This window comes from Lingula anatina, chromosome 8, assembly GCF_051362555.1.
Source record: "Lingula anatina isolate TDL-2025a chromosome 8, LinAna3.0, whole genome shotgun sequence".
Taxonomy (NCBI): Eukaryota; Metazoa; Brachiopoda; class Lingulata; order Lingulida; family Lingulidae; genus Lingula; species Lingula anatina.
The window spans coordinates 5,091,217-5,108,170 of record NC_141774.1 but is presented as its reverse complement, the minus strand read 5'-3'; the positions used below and the strand labels follow the sequence as shown (position 1 = coordinate 5,108,170).

Here is a 16,954-nt window from a genome sequence, read left to right as displayed (position 1 = left end):
TCCCACAAATGACAAAAAATAGATAACATGAATAATTAAAATGTGCCAAAGTGTTGATTGTTCTGAGTGGTAAGCACTCTGTGTTGCAACATAGTGCAAAAATAAGTAAAAATGTAGTTTGATGTAAAGTCTGCCTAATGCTGGTTTCATATATATATATATATATATAAAGTGTAAATGGTCTGCTTATTGCTGATTAGTTACATGTATGCCAAATAAATTGTGGTTTGAGCTCAAAACTTAATGTTGATTTGCTAACATTATCCTGGCTTTTTGGCTGTGAAGACATTGCTTTTTAAAACAATCCCATTAATTATAAAAGCACAAATGTATACAACGTATTGTCTCCCAAATTACACAGAATAGCAAGATTGCATGAACAAGAATAATTACTCTGCTAAACTGTTGGTTCCTGTGAGTGGCAACATTATACAATAATTAATAGCAAACAAATGTATACTTTATTATAGTCTGCATAATGCTGGACTTTGATATACTTATACAAGTACATGTGGTCTACTTACTGCTGGTAAAATATCCATATATATATATATATATATATATATATATATATATATATATATATATATATATATATATATATATATATATATATATATATATATATGTTTCTGGTCTGCCTAATGCTTGTCTGCCTAATGCTGGTACTGTCCTTACAGAAACTTAGGCAGACCAATTTTTTTTGTATATTTTTTGTTTTTTTTTTATTTCTGTGCCTCAATAATCATTGCATGTGCATAATATTCATTAAGAGTTAAAATAAAGTTATTTTTTCAATTATAAATGATCATCTAATACCTATATACACGATGGTCTACCTAACACTGCTTTTACGGGTAGTGTCTGCATAAGTCTGGAACTAGACATATATATATATATATATATATATATATATATATATATATATATATATATATATATATATATATATAAGCCTGTAATGACTCTTTTCTTTCATTCTTGCTTAACACTATTAAGAATTAAGCATAATTTGACGTTCTTATATAAATTAAAGGCTAGTGAAAACCCCATCTGTGAGGCACAAAAATGGATAAAAGCTGGCCAAGATCCGGATGGAACTGAAGTAAAATTTATCAATAAAGAGATAGGTAATTTTTACTGCAAGCCATAAATTGGTTCTTCAGTTTTGTTTGTTGGAGAAATAAACTCAAATGTATTCAGGTGAAGATGAAAACTTGTTCTAATTCCAGGGCCTGGTGTTTTTGCAACAAAGAAATTTGAAGGAGAATTCCTGCTAGAGTATTGTGGAGAGCTGATTTCTCAGAAGGAAGCTAAACAGAGAGAGAAATCACTCAAGTATCAACAGTCTAGTCGACACTGTTATTTGTTTGTTTTTTGTTTTTTCACACATGAAGATAGAAAATTATGGTAAATGTTTTATTTTTTTACACAGGGTTACTATATAATGTTCCCATATATTTGAAATTAAAATGGTTAAGATGTAAATGTTCAAATAATTTATTATCATTATTTTATTTATCATTTTCACTTTTCTGTTAGTATTTGATTTTTTTTTCAGTCTTGATGCAACAGAAACTTAGTCAAGGGCTGGAAGAATGGTTAACGATAGCCCAAAACCAAACGCAGTAGTACGAAAAAAAAAAAAAAAAACAGCTGCTCCACATTTAGTGCTTTTTGCTCTTAAAGAGATCAACATAGGGGATGAAATTGTGTATGATTATGGCGACTCAAACAATTTATATTGGAGAAAAAAGGTATCTATTTGTCTGTTGTGTATAGTCTAGAAACATGATTAAAGGTATCTAGGATTTTGCAGCAAAAAACGATTTTTCTGGGGTGAAATGTTTTTCTCTTACTAACTTCTATTTTATCCTTCTTGCCTGACAGTCAACATAACTCTTTTAAAATTTTGAAAATGTTCGTAAATCTGAGTGCTACACTAGTAGTTCAGAACTTTCAAACATGCCATATCACTTTCGGCTTGTGTTACTGTAAGACTGACCCAGAGACTTAGTTTACAGAAACAGTTTGTCATTATAGATACATTCAATAGGAACTTGAGTAGATGATTTAAGTACTTCACGTGGGCTTAAAACCTGCAAAAAGTCCTAGATTATATACCTTTAATATGCATATGTCTGCATTGTATATTAATTTGATTTCTAATCAGTATGGCTCATTACCATTTATTTTTGTGGCATTCCTTTGAAAAATGTTTTTTTCACAGAGTGTTACACCTGTATAAACCTGTTACTTAGGGCTACTGTCTTAAGTCCTTAGATATTTCAAAAATCATAGTGCTGCTGTAGAGATGATGTCTGACACCAGTTTTGAAATAAATAAGTAGTGTGCATCTTTATAAATGTGTATTTGTTTTAGGCATGGGAGGATATGGATGATGATGTGAGCGACAGTGGTAAGTTTTTTTCCTTACTTTTACTGAAGCCAGGGGCTTGTGGGGGGGGGGGGCTTGCATCACAGCATCACTCCCCACACACCCCATTTTAACACCTACTACTAATTATTGTAATAAAGTATGCATTTGTACATGGTGAGAAGCAATGCTTAATTAGTTCAGTCGTATACACTGATAAGGTAATTTTCTTTCAGAGTATGATCCTTATCTCTTTGATTCTGATGAAGAACATGTTGACAAAAGAATCAAGGTAATGGATACATGAAATCGAAATACTTTAAAGTTATCGCTTTTTTAATATAATATATATATAAACTATCCAAAAGATAACATAAGCAACTGAATCAGTTAAAAGCTTGGTACTCGAGGGATTTATTGTACAAGCATGAATTGTTGTTTGGAGCATCTTGTAACTACAAGCCTTTTGCTTGATTAGGTGTGCTTTACTTTCAGAAAACAGAAGAGCCTGAGGAGATTGTAGAAAACAGTTATGGTAAGCCTATTATAAATTCCCTAAAAAATTCTGGCTGTAAAATGCTTTACATGAGGTTACATGAGGATAACAGTGAGTTTGCTAGGTGTAAATACAGTGGGTATACATACTCAAAGGTATATCAAGTGCATCTTTATTTTCTTAATTACTTTACACAAGTGGGATTTATGTGTATTCAGTCATTTATATATGTATTTATTTATTTATTTATTTATTAAGGTGATGGCAGTAGCAGTTTTGTAGATCAATTTCCGTCCTTACAAAAGTACATAAGGTAAGCAGATCTGCAAATTTTCATTTTGCTAATAGTTTTAAGGCTGCATGGTATATTCATTTTGTCTCCCACTGCAGTTTGTGAGAAAAAAATGATGCATTGTCCTGTAATCTGTAAATACCCAACATTTCTTGGTCTCTGATAATATTATCATTGTTATCATTATATATGCATGCAAGGTAAAGTTACACTTCTGTATGGGATAATAAAAAGTAGAGGGAATAGTTGATTTTAATGAAGCCTTACATAATTTATTAAAGAAATGAGCCATGCATTGATTCAACATAAGAGAGAGACGTGTACTAGTACATATATATATATAAATGTATATAGTTGTGCAAAACCTCCTGTTGGTAGGAAGCAATGCAATATGTTCATTTGCTTGTTCTTTCGGGTGGTATTTAGTGTTGCGCACAGCTGTCGGGGTTGAAATTTTCTGGTCATTGGCACACGCACATTTTACAATAAACAGACAAACACAACCGTTTGCAATATTGTATTTATTATTTGTATGTGTGGTGGCCTAAAAAAAAGAAAACATAACAATGTAAGCCACCTTAATATAAAGATACATTAATAAATTTACACTTATAAAGAAATGATTACATAAATAATTACGTTACTTAAGTTGTACATTATAAAGAAAAAATATGTAACTTACTCAATATTGACCCATCCTCAAGCTATACACAAATTCAAGAACGTATGCCCGATACGCCCTTGCACAACTAAGAAAGACTGTCCAAAGAAATACGCTGCATACAGTAAAAGTAGTAAAGTGGAGTGAATAGTTCTCAATAGAATGGCCAATGGAGATCCCATGCTCTCCATCACATGATCATTGGACAAATAGTAAAGCAAAAGCATGTGATACAAACTTACGCACCGCTGCGTGCGTAACACTCCCAGAATAAAAAAAAATAATTATAATAATATAACAGTATTATACATGTCAAACTTGATAACTTACACTAGTAATTTCTTAATTACTTAGTTTGCTAAATAATCTTAACTAGATTATTTACAGTAAAGAAACTAGGGCTGTTAACATCGAGGTCTTGGAGAGCTTAGAAAGTGATACATCTTTTAAATTGAATGTTATCAAGTTCCATCAAAAATGCATTCCATACACTCCATGCATTACTCAATTCATCCCAGTCAATTCATCCCAATTCATTCGATCATCCCAGGACAGACCCAACCTAACAGCATTCTGAAACAATAATCTTCCATGCAATATGACAGGAGCAATAAAACCCAAAGGATCATACAATGATGACACTACACTCAGCATTTTACGCTTTGTCATAAAGGTTTCGCCACAAGGTTGAATGTTATATATGAATGAGTCTGACTTTACATTCCACCTCAACCCCAATACTTTCGCATTCGTTCCTGTATCAATCGTTCGCTCACTGACTTCTTTCGCACGCTCATTCATAGGGATTTCATTCATCAAATCCAAATTGTTGACTATGTATTTCGTAAGATTGAAACCACCACTCTTTAGCACAGTCTTCGTGTCATTTACGACCTCTCTCACTTCTGATTTTGATCTCACAGATTTCAACATATCATCAACATAGAAATTGTTGAAAACAGTATCATGTACAAGGTCGGATACCTCTGAATCGTGAACGGTGCGCTTGAGGGCGTATGCACTAGCGCTGCCAGACCACCTACCTCCAAATAGGTGAGTACGCATTCTAAGATGCACAATGGAATCATTCTCTCGCCACAAGAATCTCAATGCATTCCTATCTTTCTCTGCAACCACAACCTGATGATACATACACTCAATATCAGCAGTTATTGCATATTCATATTGGCGGAAACGGAGAAGAACTCCGATCAACTTGTTCACTAGATCAGGTCCTTGAAGACACTGATCATTCAAACTCACGCCTCTGTAAGAAAATGCACAATCATACACAACTCTCAGCTTATCTGGCTTTGCCGGATTGATGACATGATGATGGGGTAAGTACCATACCTTTCCGTCGCGTAGCTGTATCTCGTCCGGAGGGACCCTTTCCGCGTGATTGTCTGAAAGAAGTTTTCTTATACATTCGTCGTATCTGTTATAGAAACATTGTTTGATCAACGGAATGTAATTGTCAGGAAAATTCACGCCGTTATTTCTCCACGGAATGGGCATAACATAATGACTGTCCACTTTGACAGTTTCTTTATCCCATAAATCTAGCACTTCCCGATCATCAATCGAGAATGAAACATAATCCACGTCATTTTCGATATTCCACAGATTCCGTACCGCGTCATCCACTAACACGAAATTCGAAGTCACCAATCGTGACATTGAATCAGAATTGTTAGGACCGCATAGGCACCATCCGAGCCTAGTCCTAATAGCAAATATCGGAAAATGACCAGTTGGATCAACGCGCGTTTCAATTGGCAAAATCAAGTCTGCGTTATCCATGCCAATAATGATCTCTACTTTCTCCAAATCAACACAAGAAGAAAACTGAATGTCGGTAAAATGCTCTGTATTTACAGGTTTATTTGCACAAATAGACTATTTCGGCACCACTGTCGCGTTTGAGATGAAAAACTGCGCATTGAGATCTTCGCAAGGCGATATTACGAAATCTATTGTGCACGACTCGGTCACCTTTGAGTCAGTGTTCAACCTGTATTTATATGATGAAACAGTTTTGATGTCCAAATCTGACACCAAATCATGTGAAATAAATGAAGATGAAGAACCAGTATCTAACAAAGCGAGGGCCATTTTCTTATCATTGACCTTCACCATCACAATGGGCAAATTCACACTACATGAATGAACACACGTATTTGAATTGACCTGATTTTCAGTTCTCGCACTCTGAGATGATTTCAGACCAATCTGACATTGACTCGCTGGGTGTAAGAAATTAGAATGTTTAGATTTTCTCTCACACTCTGGTTTACTGCAAAAATATGGTTTTCCACACTCAGATGCTCGATGACCACGCTCAAAACAATTGAAACACAAATTGAATTTTCTCAGCGCTGACAACCGCTCAGGCACTTTCATACTCCTAAATGTATCACAACGAGGAATGGAATGACTCTTGCCGCAAATAACACATGGGTTTGAATAGGGAGTAGATAACATACTACGTGTGTTATCTACATGTTGATCTGGGTTTGGTTGGTAATCACTCTTAAATTCGCAAGCGCATGCTGACACGGATGTCTTACCTGAGTAAACTGACTTTTCACCATAAACAGGATCGTTTGCTTTCTCGGCCATCTCTTTTATGAAATCTACGAACTGACTAAATGACGGATATTTGTTTTTCTCAGTCTTGATTTTCAAAGCCTTCTGATGCAATTTTTGTGATACACTTGATTTGCATCTTTTTAGAATATATATGATAGATCTTTGATTGTCAATTTCAGAACTCATTCCCAAATTGCAGAGAATAGTATTGGCCAAATTTAACTCGTAAGAAAGTTTCATTAAATCTTCTGGGCTGGACACGCTACGTCCTGATTTGAGATTATTCAAGATACTGCAAGTGACCAAATGGTCATTTCCAAATCTCGACTTTAATATCTCCCTAGCCATAACGTATCCTTGCCCTCCCATTAGCACACAATTTTGAATTGAATCTTTTGCTACACCAGATGTAAACTGAACTAACCGAGTGAGTTTCATGACGGGATCAGATATTCTACTCTCTACCATCTCATCAAACATTGTAATGAATGAATGATAGAACGCAGGATCTCCATCGAACGTCATGATTTCCACCTTAGGTATGTCAATTGTACTCAGCAATTTTTCACTGATATTAAAAGCTGTGGAATCAGCGGATTCGCCCTTCAATAAAGATCTAGCATTTTTTACAACAGTTAGATATCTGTGTTGTAATTCATCAAACCATTTCTTACTGTCAGTAATATCTACTTCATTTTCTAGTGTATCATGATAGTTAAAATGAGCAGTTTCTAACTGAATAAATATATCGTCCAGATCTGACAGTGCTTTCGAGATCAACTTACAGTTTCCTGATACTGTTCCTCGTTCTATAGCATTCAAAACGCGAGTAACTTGACCTTTGCACGAACTTCTGACACGTTTGGGTTCTTCATTGGACTTGACCGTTGATTCTTCCTTGGACGCCATACTAAACGATTGAAATGTAGTAAATGAGGATCTGTCACTCCTCTGTCATCGACCGACGTACTCAGGCGCTGACCCGTACCAATTTCGCTATTGTTGTTGCTGACTCGTTGCTACCAAAAACGGACAGACGATACGTACGCAGGCGTTGACCCGTACCACTCGTGCTGTCGTCGTTGCGGATTCGGTGCTATCAGAAACGAACAGACGATACGTACGCAGGCGTTGACCCGTACTACTTGTGCTGTCGTCGTTCACAGGTTATTGAGCCACTGTTGCGCACAGCTGTCGGGGTTGAAATTTTCTGGTCATTGGCACACGCACATTTTACAATAAACCGACAAACATAACCGTTTGCAATATTGTATTTATTAGAGAGCTTTCGCATCTGTACGTTTAGGCAGACGACTACGTTTAGGTCATCATATGTTGCTGTCTAGTGACGTGTACACATACGGTTAGAGAGAACCTTATCCGCGGCTAGATTGCTATCCGTCAATGAAAAACGGTTTGACAAATCAGCATAGTTTTATGAAATCAAGCCTTTTAAAATTGATCGTTTCTCTTCTAAAATCATATTAGATATTTCATTTTTGCAATATACGTGAAACATTTTGTCTCTGTCATTTTGTCTCTGTCATTTTGATACTATTGAAATATAGATTTTACCCGTACAAAGGGCATTTTCCACTGTCCACAAGGCAGTCAGAACTGGCCTTCCGCACGCGTGACTGATTGTATGATAAGACTGTTAGGTCATCATTTTGCGAGCAGTTGTTACGAGTACACATGTCTTTATAAGTGGTCTGTAGAATAGCCGTCTGCAGTTGACGCATAAGACGCAGGATATCCGTAAGGTAAGTGCCGTTTAGTAAGATACTACTAGTAGCTCGATTTTTTCCTGTAGTTGACAGGACATGTCTCTTTGACTTTTAATGCAAATTTTATGAAGCCTTATTTCGAAAGTCACATGTCGTCCTGTTTTGTGTATTTGAATAAATGAATAATAAATAAAAGTAAGGACAGCGCATCTTTCTATACATCTAATTGTCTCTAATAGCAAATGTTGATTAATATTTATTATATCAGTAGCAAAAACTGACGCTGCATTAATTGGTGATACGCTTATTTTTTCAACTGAAATTGGGACAACATGCCGCCTCTTAAGAAGGGCCGTACTGATTCATCAGCAGATTACGTCAGTTACCTGAAAGACAAGCCTTCTAGAAAGAAGGCTTTGAATTAGAAAAGAAAGAGACAGAAGCTCAAATTGAGAAAGACAAACAAATGATGGAGATGAGAAACTGAATTGACATACTATGCTCTTGCTGCCTACAAGATACACATGGGCTGAATCTTTGTTAAAACATTGTTTTTTATTCAAGATTTCAATTAAATAAATGTTTGCTTGCGGTATAAATTTTACATTCTACTATTTAATTTTCCATACGCACAATGTATACGTGTACAGTTCATGCTAAATAGTCCTCCAAGGTGGGAGGATCTAGATAAAAGTACCGACTCGTCTGATTGCCATACACACAGGTATGGCAGTTGACCAGAAGACCAGTGTAACGTAACAGATAGTCCGCTTCCCATTCACTTGTACAGGTGAGCCTCGGCCTAGATTTTGACCACTAAGGTCAGGCCAGCCCTAACCGTTAATAACTATATGGGAGGCGGACTTTCTGCTACACGAACCCTGAGTTTCGTTACACCTGATCTCCATAAATTGCGTATGGAAGACCATTCCAAAATTACCTAACCTGTCCAATGGCGTATGACCTACGGTAATTGAACGTCTCTGCTTACAGCACGTGAAACATGTTTCAGCTACTGTGCAATTCGACTATCCGTAAAGGCTAACCGGGTCTTTCTGCGAAATCACGAAAAAAATAAACGTTGGTCATTTTACGGTTACGGATAGCTAAATGTAGTCGGTCGCCTAAACGTGCAGGTGCGAAAGCTCTCTATTATTAGTATGTGTGGTGGCCTAAAAAAAGAAAACAACAATATAAGCCACTTTAATATAAAGATACATTAATAAATTTACACTTATAAAGAAATGATTACATAAATAATTAAGTAACTTAAGTTGTACATTATAAAGAAAAAAATATGTAACTTACTCAATATTAACACACCCCCTGCTATACACAAATTCAAGAATGTATGCCCGATACGCCCTTGCACAACTAAGAAAGACTGTCCAAAGAAATACGCTGCATACAGTATAAGTAGTAAAGTGGAGTGAATAGTTCTCAATAGACTGGCCAATGGAGATCCCATGCTCTCCATCACATGATCATTGGACAACTAGTAAAGCAAAAGCATGTGATACAAACTTACAGGTACGCACCGCTGCGTGCGTAACATTTAGGTATAAATTACTATTTTGATTACTTTCCATGTGCATGAAACAATCTATTAGAATGTGCTCTACTTCCAATTACAGACCTTCATTGGACAAGGGTGCTGAGTTAATTACTAGTGATGAACTTGTCTCTAGTGGCATCGAATGGGAACCCCAGGGTGAGTTATATTGTTAAATAAAAAGAAAGTTAAATTGACACTTGGTTATTTCCATTTTTAATTTTTTTTAACATAGTCAAATTACTACTGGATATAACTGCTCAGAGCCAGTTCTTGTAAACCTGTGCTGGAGAATACAAATATACAATAGTGTTTTTCTGAATGCTGTTTTAATGTAAGGTCTGCTTATTACTGGTGCAATATCCAATTCAAAATTGCTATATTTTTTTTCTGTGGAATATTGCACAGTTCAAATTATGTTTTCAAATTCAAATTATTTACTCATATATATATATACAGACTTGACATTTAATATGGAATATTGCAGTTTTAAAGGTATAACCTAGGTAAAATGCGTTCTTAATTGAAAAAAACTCAGATCTCATTTAAGATATCTGACTGGAGAAGTGTGAAGACAGGTGTGTCTCTACCAATTAACTGATTACCAAGTCTGATGCATTGCTGCATTGTGTAATATGCAGTGATTTAATTGAGTAGTGCTCCTTTGGGCTGGCCAAAGCTTGGCTTTGGCGAGGCACGGTTCTGTCAAAAATGTATCCATATGTCGGCCACCATTGCATAGAAGAATTTGAAATTTTGCATGCAAGCGGTCGGTTTTGCATTGTGTAAAATGAGTTAAGCATTGTTTATCAAAATCGTTAAGCTGTGCCAGAATGGCGCGAAAAAGACAGATATTGCCAGACAGATTATTGCCCCAAACGGAACTGTCCGCACAGTTTCATAGAGTAATGCCCAGGGTTATGTACCCACACAGACAGCACGTCCAATGTATCGATATCTTACCACCAGGATACAGGACTCAATGTCCTTCAGGAAATGCTCCTACAATTAAACCAAAACCACCTAGTACGTTTTAAATGAGGGGCAAATTGTCACCAAAACGCGTTTTTCAAGGCGCTAAGCGAAGACCAAAATGGTTTCAGCAGGTTAGGATATTAGGCGACCTCTGAGGAAGCCACTGTAAACAGCAAAACAGTGTAGTCTGTTTCTCTAATGAATTGGGGACCATGACCGTTTCTGGGTAGAATACTGAAATCGCGTTGTTTTCTTTATTGAGGTCAGATTTCACCAGGGGCCGGTTTCACAAAGCAATAGTTAGTTAGCGATCGATAGTTAGCCTCTCGCTAGTTAGAGTGCCGTTTCACGAAGCAGTCGCTAGTTCTCTCGCTCGTTATTGTCTCGTTGTTGCCTTGGATATTTAACGACTGGTCAGACCAGTCGCTAACTCTAGAGTTTCATCGTACGCATGCGTAATGAGTGAAATAAAAAGGTTGCTTAGTTACCGTTGTCTGTCGTTTGTCTTTGTATCCAATATGGCGGCTACCTTTCTTGCTAACCGCACCGCCAGACGGCAACGTAGACTACGACGTTTTCATGAAAGGCAGAATCTATTAGAATATACACACGATGATGCAATTTACGAGAGGTTGCGCCTAGCTGTGACAAAAAGAGCGGCAAAAAGGTGGTGGAGATCCTTTACGACGACCTCAAAGCAGACGTTCTTATGCATTTCCAGCCACCAAAAATTGGAGAGTTAGTGCTTTCGTGACACTTTTACGCAAGAGTTCCACTTCCGGCAGACGGTTTCGAGACTACGGTGAGTAACGAGAGAACTAGCGACCGAACTTTACGACTGAAATTAGCGATAAATTAACTACTGCTTCGTGAAACACCCCTCGAAAATCGCTAAGTTTGCTCGTTAGCGAGGTAGTTCAGTAGTTAGTTGTTCTAATAATTTGGAAGATATGGAGATCCAAAATATCGCTTTCAATGGTTGTTGGCAATGCATTTTTGTTTGCTTCACTGGCGAAGTCAATTAAAGAACTGATGTTGCAATGACATGGAACATTTTATCAAAAGTTATTAAAACACGATTTTAATCCTTATTTTTATTTATCAGTCTGCGAAATAAGAAAAAAACTAATGAATAATGATTTAGAAAAAAATATTCCATATTAAATGTCAAGTCTGTATATATATATATATATATATATATATATATATATATATATATATATATATATATATATATATATAAATGCATATCTTATAATTAACTTCTACATTTCACAACATTATTAATATAAATGCTTTGTAACTCACTAATCTAAACTGAAATATACATATTTATTCTTGTATCTGAGGAAAAGAGTCCTATGTGCCTGCAATTGTGTGTGAGGTTCAGTCTTTGGCTACTTTTACAGAGAGTGACCTTCAAGATTCTGCAGAGCTTTCACCAGAAGATGTTATTAGATTTGGCAATAAGGTATTTGTTATAAGTGGAAATATTTGCTTTTAGATGGCAAGATGTATGTACATACCGGTACAGATATAATTCCATTCCCCTTCCTCCTCAAAAAAAAAAAAAAAAAAAAAAAAACAAATAGTCATACATGCTGGTGAAAATTTATCACTTAGTCAAGAATGATTTGTTGAGTCTACTGTTTGATAACCCTCTTTGAAGTAACTTGCATAGATACTGGAACTCTGTTACTTTATCTGTTATAGCACAAGCTCCAGGCTTTGGAAGAAACTGTGATTGGAAATGTATGGTGTCAAGAAACCAGGTACATCTTTTTAATTCCCTTACTCTTTAAATTCTGCAGTTAATTCACAACCATGGGATAAGTAACTAATTCAAATATCAAACGTGAAGTATTATCTTTCTACTTCTATGCAAGGTATTTAAGTGATGATCCTCATAATGTGGCCTGATTTGCCTTGTGCCATAAATACTCAATATGTTCAAAATGTTCAATAACCCCTCCCCCTTTAAAGGAATGACTTACAAGAAAGAACTCGGCCAAAAGAGCCTGTTGTTGAAGAAGTAGAGCAAATAACTTCTAGTCATTGTTGTGGAGTCTCCAGAAAGGTATGTTAATTTTTTCATTTATTAATTTTTATTTTTTTCCAAAGGTGTTTGAATTCATAATGTTAATATTAGTATTTATATATTCTGTATATACAATAATGTTTATATACTGTTAGCATTTTTTCTTTGACTAAGTTTGTTTGTGATCATTAGTTGTCAGCAGATTAATCTTGAGCCATCTGGATTGACAGTTCCTCAATGAAGACATGATAAAAAAAGGGTATGGCTGCATGAAACACGTTGAAAACATGTCGAGACCTGGCTAAAATATCCACTTTCCATCTTTTTGTTATAGCATGAGGTTCCCATCCAGGCTTTGGAAGAAATGGAGAGTGAAAACATAAATGGTTTGGAGACACCAGGTATCACTCTTTTCTCCCCTTCCTGTTTATATTTTCCATTAAATTGACAACCTTAGCAAGGATAAATTACTTATTCAAATGTCAAATGTTATATGTTTTCTCTCTGTGCTTACCTGTAGTACGTGTATGCATGTGGAAATAACCAAATGTCAACAAAATGTAAATTTAAGTGTCATATACTTGCCATAATTATGTCTTAGATATATACTGCTTATACGGGTGTCTTATACCCCATCTCTTTTTTAAGGGAGTGAAATTCAAGAAAATACACCGCCAGAGAAGCATACAGTTGAAGAAGAAACAGAGCAGTTAACTTCCAATTCTGGCGTTGGGGTCTCCAGTAAGGTATGTTGAAAGCTATATGTATTACTGCCAAACTTTGTTGTCTTGAGTATTTTCACCTTCTTTTTGAGGTATGTGTATGTAATCAAGATTGATTTTTTTTTTTAATGTTTCGATGTTAAATTGTGATAGATACATTTTTTTTTTAAATTTCAGTAGAGACCTGTAAGGTATTGCCCTTACTGTGACATACTGATTAATGGTGGCAAATTAAAACGCCATATTCGAAGAAAACAGCGGGATATAGTTGAAGTCAAAGAAGCCATTAAACTTCCTGTACATCTTCAGGATAAGTTTTTCAACCAGAAGAGGTGTGATGGGATGTATAAATACAATTTGAACATCATAGCAAAATCTACAGGTGCTGAACTTGATTCAAATGTGATGATGAGAGAACGCATTGCTACAAGACCAGATGAAGTTACTATGTGTTCAGGTTGTAGAAGGTTTTTTAGCAATAGATCTTACTACAAACACCGTGCAGGTTGTACTGGGACTTATCCTGAACCTCTTAAGGCTACACACTTAAAAACCATTGATGTTCATAAAGACAAAGATTTCTGTATGAATATATTGCGGAAATTCAGAGACAGTGAGGTTGGACAGTTGTGCACCACAGATGACTTGATTATGCAAGTTGGATATCGCCATTATTCAATGCGTCGCGAGGACAAGATGCAAAAGAAACGAAACAAGAAAGTCTGTCATGGGGGAAATGCGTGAGCTAGCAAGGGTCTTCCTCATATTCAGAGATTTGTGTGAGGAGAATGTAACCACTGAAGACATGTTCACAAGAAAGCACTTAACAACACTGAGGGAGGCCATAAAAAATTGGTTAGCATGGATAACGGTGATGAAAAACATGGATTGAAACTAAACGGCCATGCAATTCTACAAAGATGCATAAAATTTTTAAAAGGACTTTACACAGAAATAATGCAAGACTTGAAGTATGAAGAACTTGGCAAATTTCAGCAGGCTTATTTATTTAGGTCTCACGAAATGTATTCTAGCTCTCGATACAAGGCATTGTCTAACTCATTTACCAAAGCAAGGCATCCTGAAAAGCAAGTTGTGCCTGAAGACATTACCAAATTGAAGAACTTTATAACAAAAGAAATTGCTGAGCCAGACAACTTTGAATTAGGCAGATATGCTTGGTTGCGATCTTTAGTTGTCTGCTGATTAACCTTATTCAATGGGCGCAGAGGAGAGGAGCCATCCAGGTTGACAATATCTCAGTGGGAAGACGCCCAGAAAGGGGTGTGGCTACCAGATACAGAGGTGGAAAAAAGAGATCCTGCAGAACAATTTCTCTTTGGAAAACACCTTCTAGCTTACTTAAATGGGAAGGGAAAGAAGTTTGTCCCTGTCCTAGTGCCTAAGGACGTGGTAATCATTTGGTTAAACACAGAAAGGAGTTTGGGGTTCCTGAAGAAAATCCCTACTTATTTGCAACCAAGTCCCCAAATGCACATGCTTCTGGTTGGCACGCATTTAATGATATTTGCTCTGCAGAAGGTGTCACAGTCAATGCCACAAAGAACAGACATTATTTGTCAACTGTATATGCAAGTCTGGACATGAGCCCAACAGATCAGCAGGTCTTTTTAGATTATATGGGTCATGAAAAAAACATCAACAGAGATAATTACCAATGTCCAATTGGACTCAGGGAGGTCAAAGTAATGGGCCGCATGTTGGGAGATCTTGAAAATGGTAATTGTGTTCATTTCATAATTACATGTTTACTTAAAATATGCTTAATTTCTTCATGACTATTTTAACTATTTTTTTGTATATGAAAACATATCATTTAATCCAAACAGATATTTCTATGCATTAGATATCCATGATCTGTAAAAGACAAGATGCAGTCACTAAAATGAGTAAACATTGATTTGTTTTTGTTTTCAGTACCAGAACCAGAAACGGATTTAACTACTATACAAACAGTTGAGGCAAGTGCAACTGAAACTAAAGAGATTGGTAAAAATGAAGAACTTCAGTCAGGTAATAACATGCATACCTTTACCAAATAATCATATTATTTGCAAAACATTTTTAAGTGGTTAAAACACAGTGACAGTTTTACAACTACGCTGAATTTGGGAAAATGATCAATTGAATAAAGTATATATTCCCTTTTATGTTTTTAACATTGTTTTGCAGAAATTGTTTATATAAAATCAAAAAATAAAGTATAATATTTAGGACATAACAGCATGTGCATGGTCCACCTCCCAATAAAATAAATGTTATTATATGGTTTATTTGCATTGCATAGAGCTTCAATCAATAAAAGGTGTGTACATATATTTTCTTTTCAGAATCAAATCTGACATATAATCCTGTTACATTGATTGTAGAGGACAAGACATCTGTATCAGGTAATAACATATAAGAAAAGTTGCTATCTTTTATTTGATAAAATGAAATGTAAGCTATATAAATTCAGAACTGCTATTTCTTTTTATAAGATTCTAAAGTCCTATAGGCAAAACTAATGTCATCGGAGAAGGAAATTGTATCTATCACTTTGAAATAGAGGATTCAAATATGTTATAGATGTATGTGCTTTTATTCTTTCAGTGGCCTGGTCTGCTGAAGACACAAATATGTTGAGAGACCATTTTTCGCCATATTTAAGTACTCACCTAGAGGCTGAGGATAACAAAGGAAGGCTTCCAAGTAAGCATATTTTATTGACTCGATATTGTCATTTTCATGCATAGTACCTCTGAGATATAATATGGTTCAAGGTGAACTTGTAACAGAGTGCAGCCAACTTTTTTCGTTTGAAATCATACGTGCAATTTTATTGAATAGCCAATTAGTACATTACATTGTTACGCTGTAGTTGTGTACATTTAGAACTACAGGCATCATCAAATTTTTGTCCAAACTGTATATCTGTAGAGTTTCATGTACAAATATCCAATGGCATTTTTTAATAATTATTGAAAAGATGACTCTTTTTTTTTTTTTTTCTTTAAACTGGAGGAGAAAATTAAAACTATGTTGCCACGAAAATGCAATTTTTGTGAAAATTTGTATTGCTTTTGGCAGAAGTCGTGTAAACAATATCAGATGGACAAAAAACATTGTGTACTTAAGGAAAATGAATATCTGTATCTAAGTGGAAATAACTTACTTTTAAAATCCAGGCCCACAAACTAAAAATAGTAAATTGCACATAACTTTTCTAACATCTTATTTTCCAAAACTGTAACGGGGACGTAAGGAGGTCAACCAATGACATCATTCAGCCTAACAAAACTGAATTTTGTGATTCATGGAGGCTTTGCTAATGATATTAATATATTTTTTATTTACTTTGAAGGTAAAAAAGAAATAATGACATTTCTTGAGGGCCACATCCACACTGCCTCAAGAGTTTGGAGTTACAAGAGGCCTACAAAAAGACCAGGATAAAGCTATTCAATGAGAGAAAAACAATGAGGGAAAATGTTAATAAAAAAACTTCAAAGAATATAATGC

General features: G+C 35.5%; 1 pseudogene across 1 annotated transcript; it reads left to right on the top strand.

Moving 5' to 3' along the window:
• Window positions 1–2,804: 2,804 nt before the first annotated feature.
• On the top strand, window positions 2,805–16,188 carry LOC147760238 (uncharacterized; annotated as a pseudogene). Its single transcript, XR_015330793.1, has 13 exons — window positions 2,805–2,828; window positions 2,873–2,912; window positions 3,132–3,186; window positions 9,780–9,856; window positions 12,082–12,143; window positions 12,386–12,444; window positions 12,656–12,749; window positions 13,045–13,111; window positions 13,359–13,456; window positions 13,613–15,172; window positions 15,371–15,466; window positions 15,784–15,843; window positions 16,046–16,188. The product of XR_015330793.1 is annotated as an uncharacterized LOC147760238 (transcript).
• Window positions 16,189–16,954: the final 766 nt, after the last annotated feature.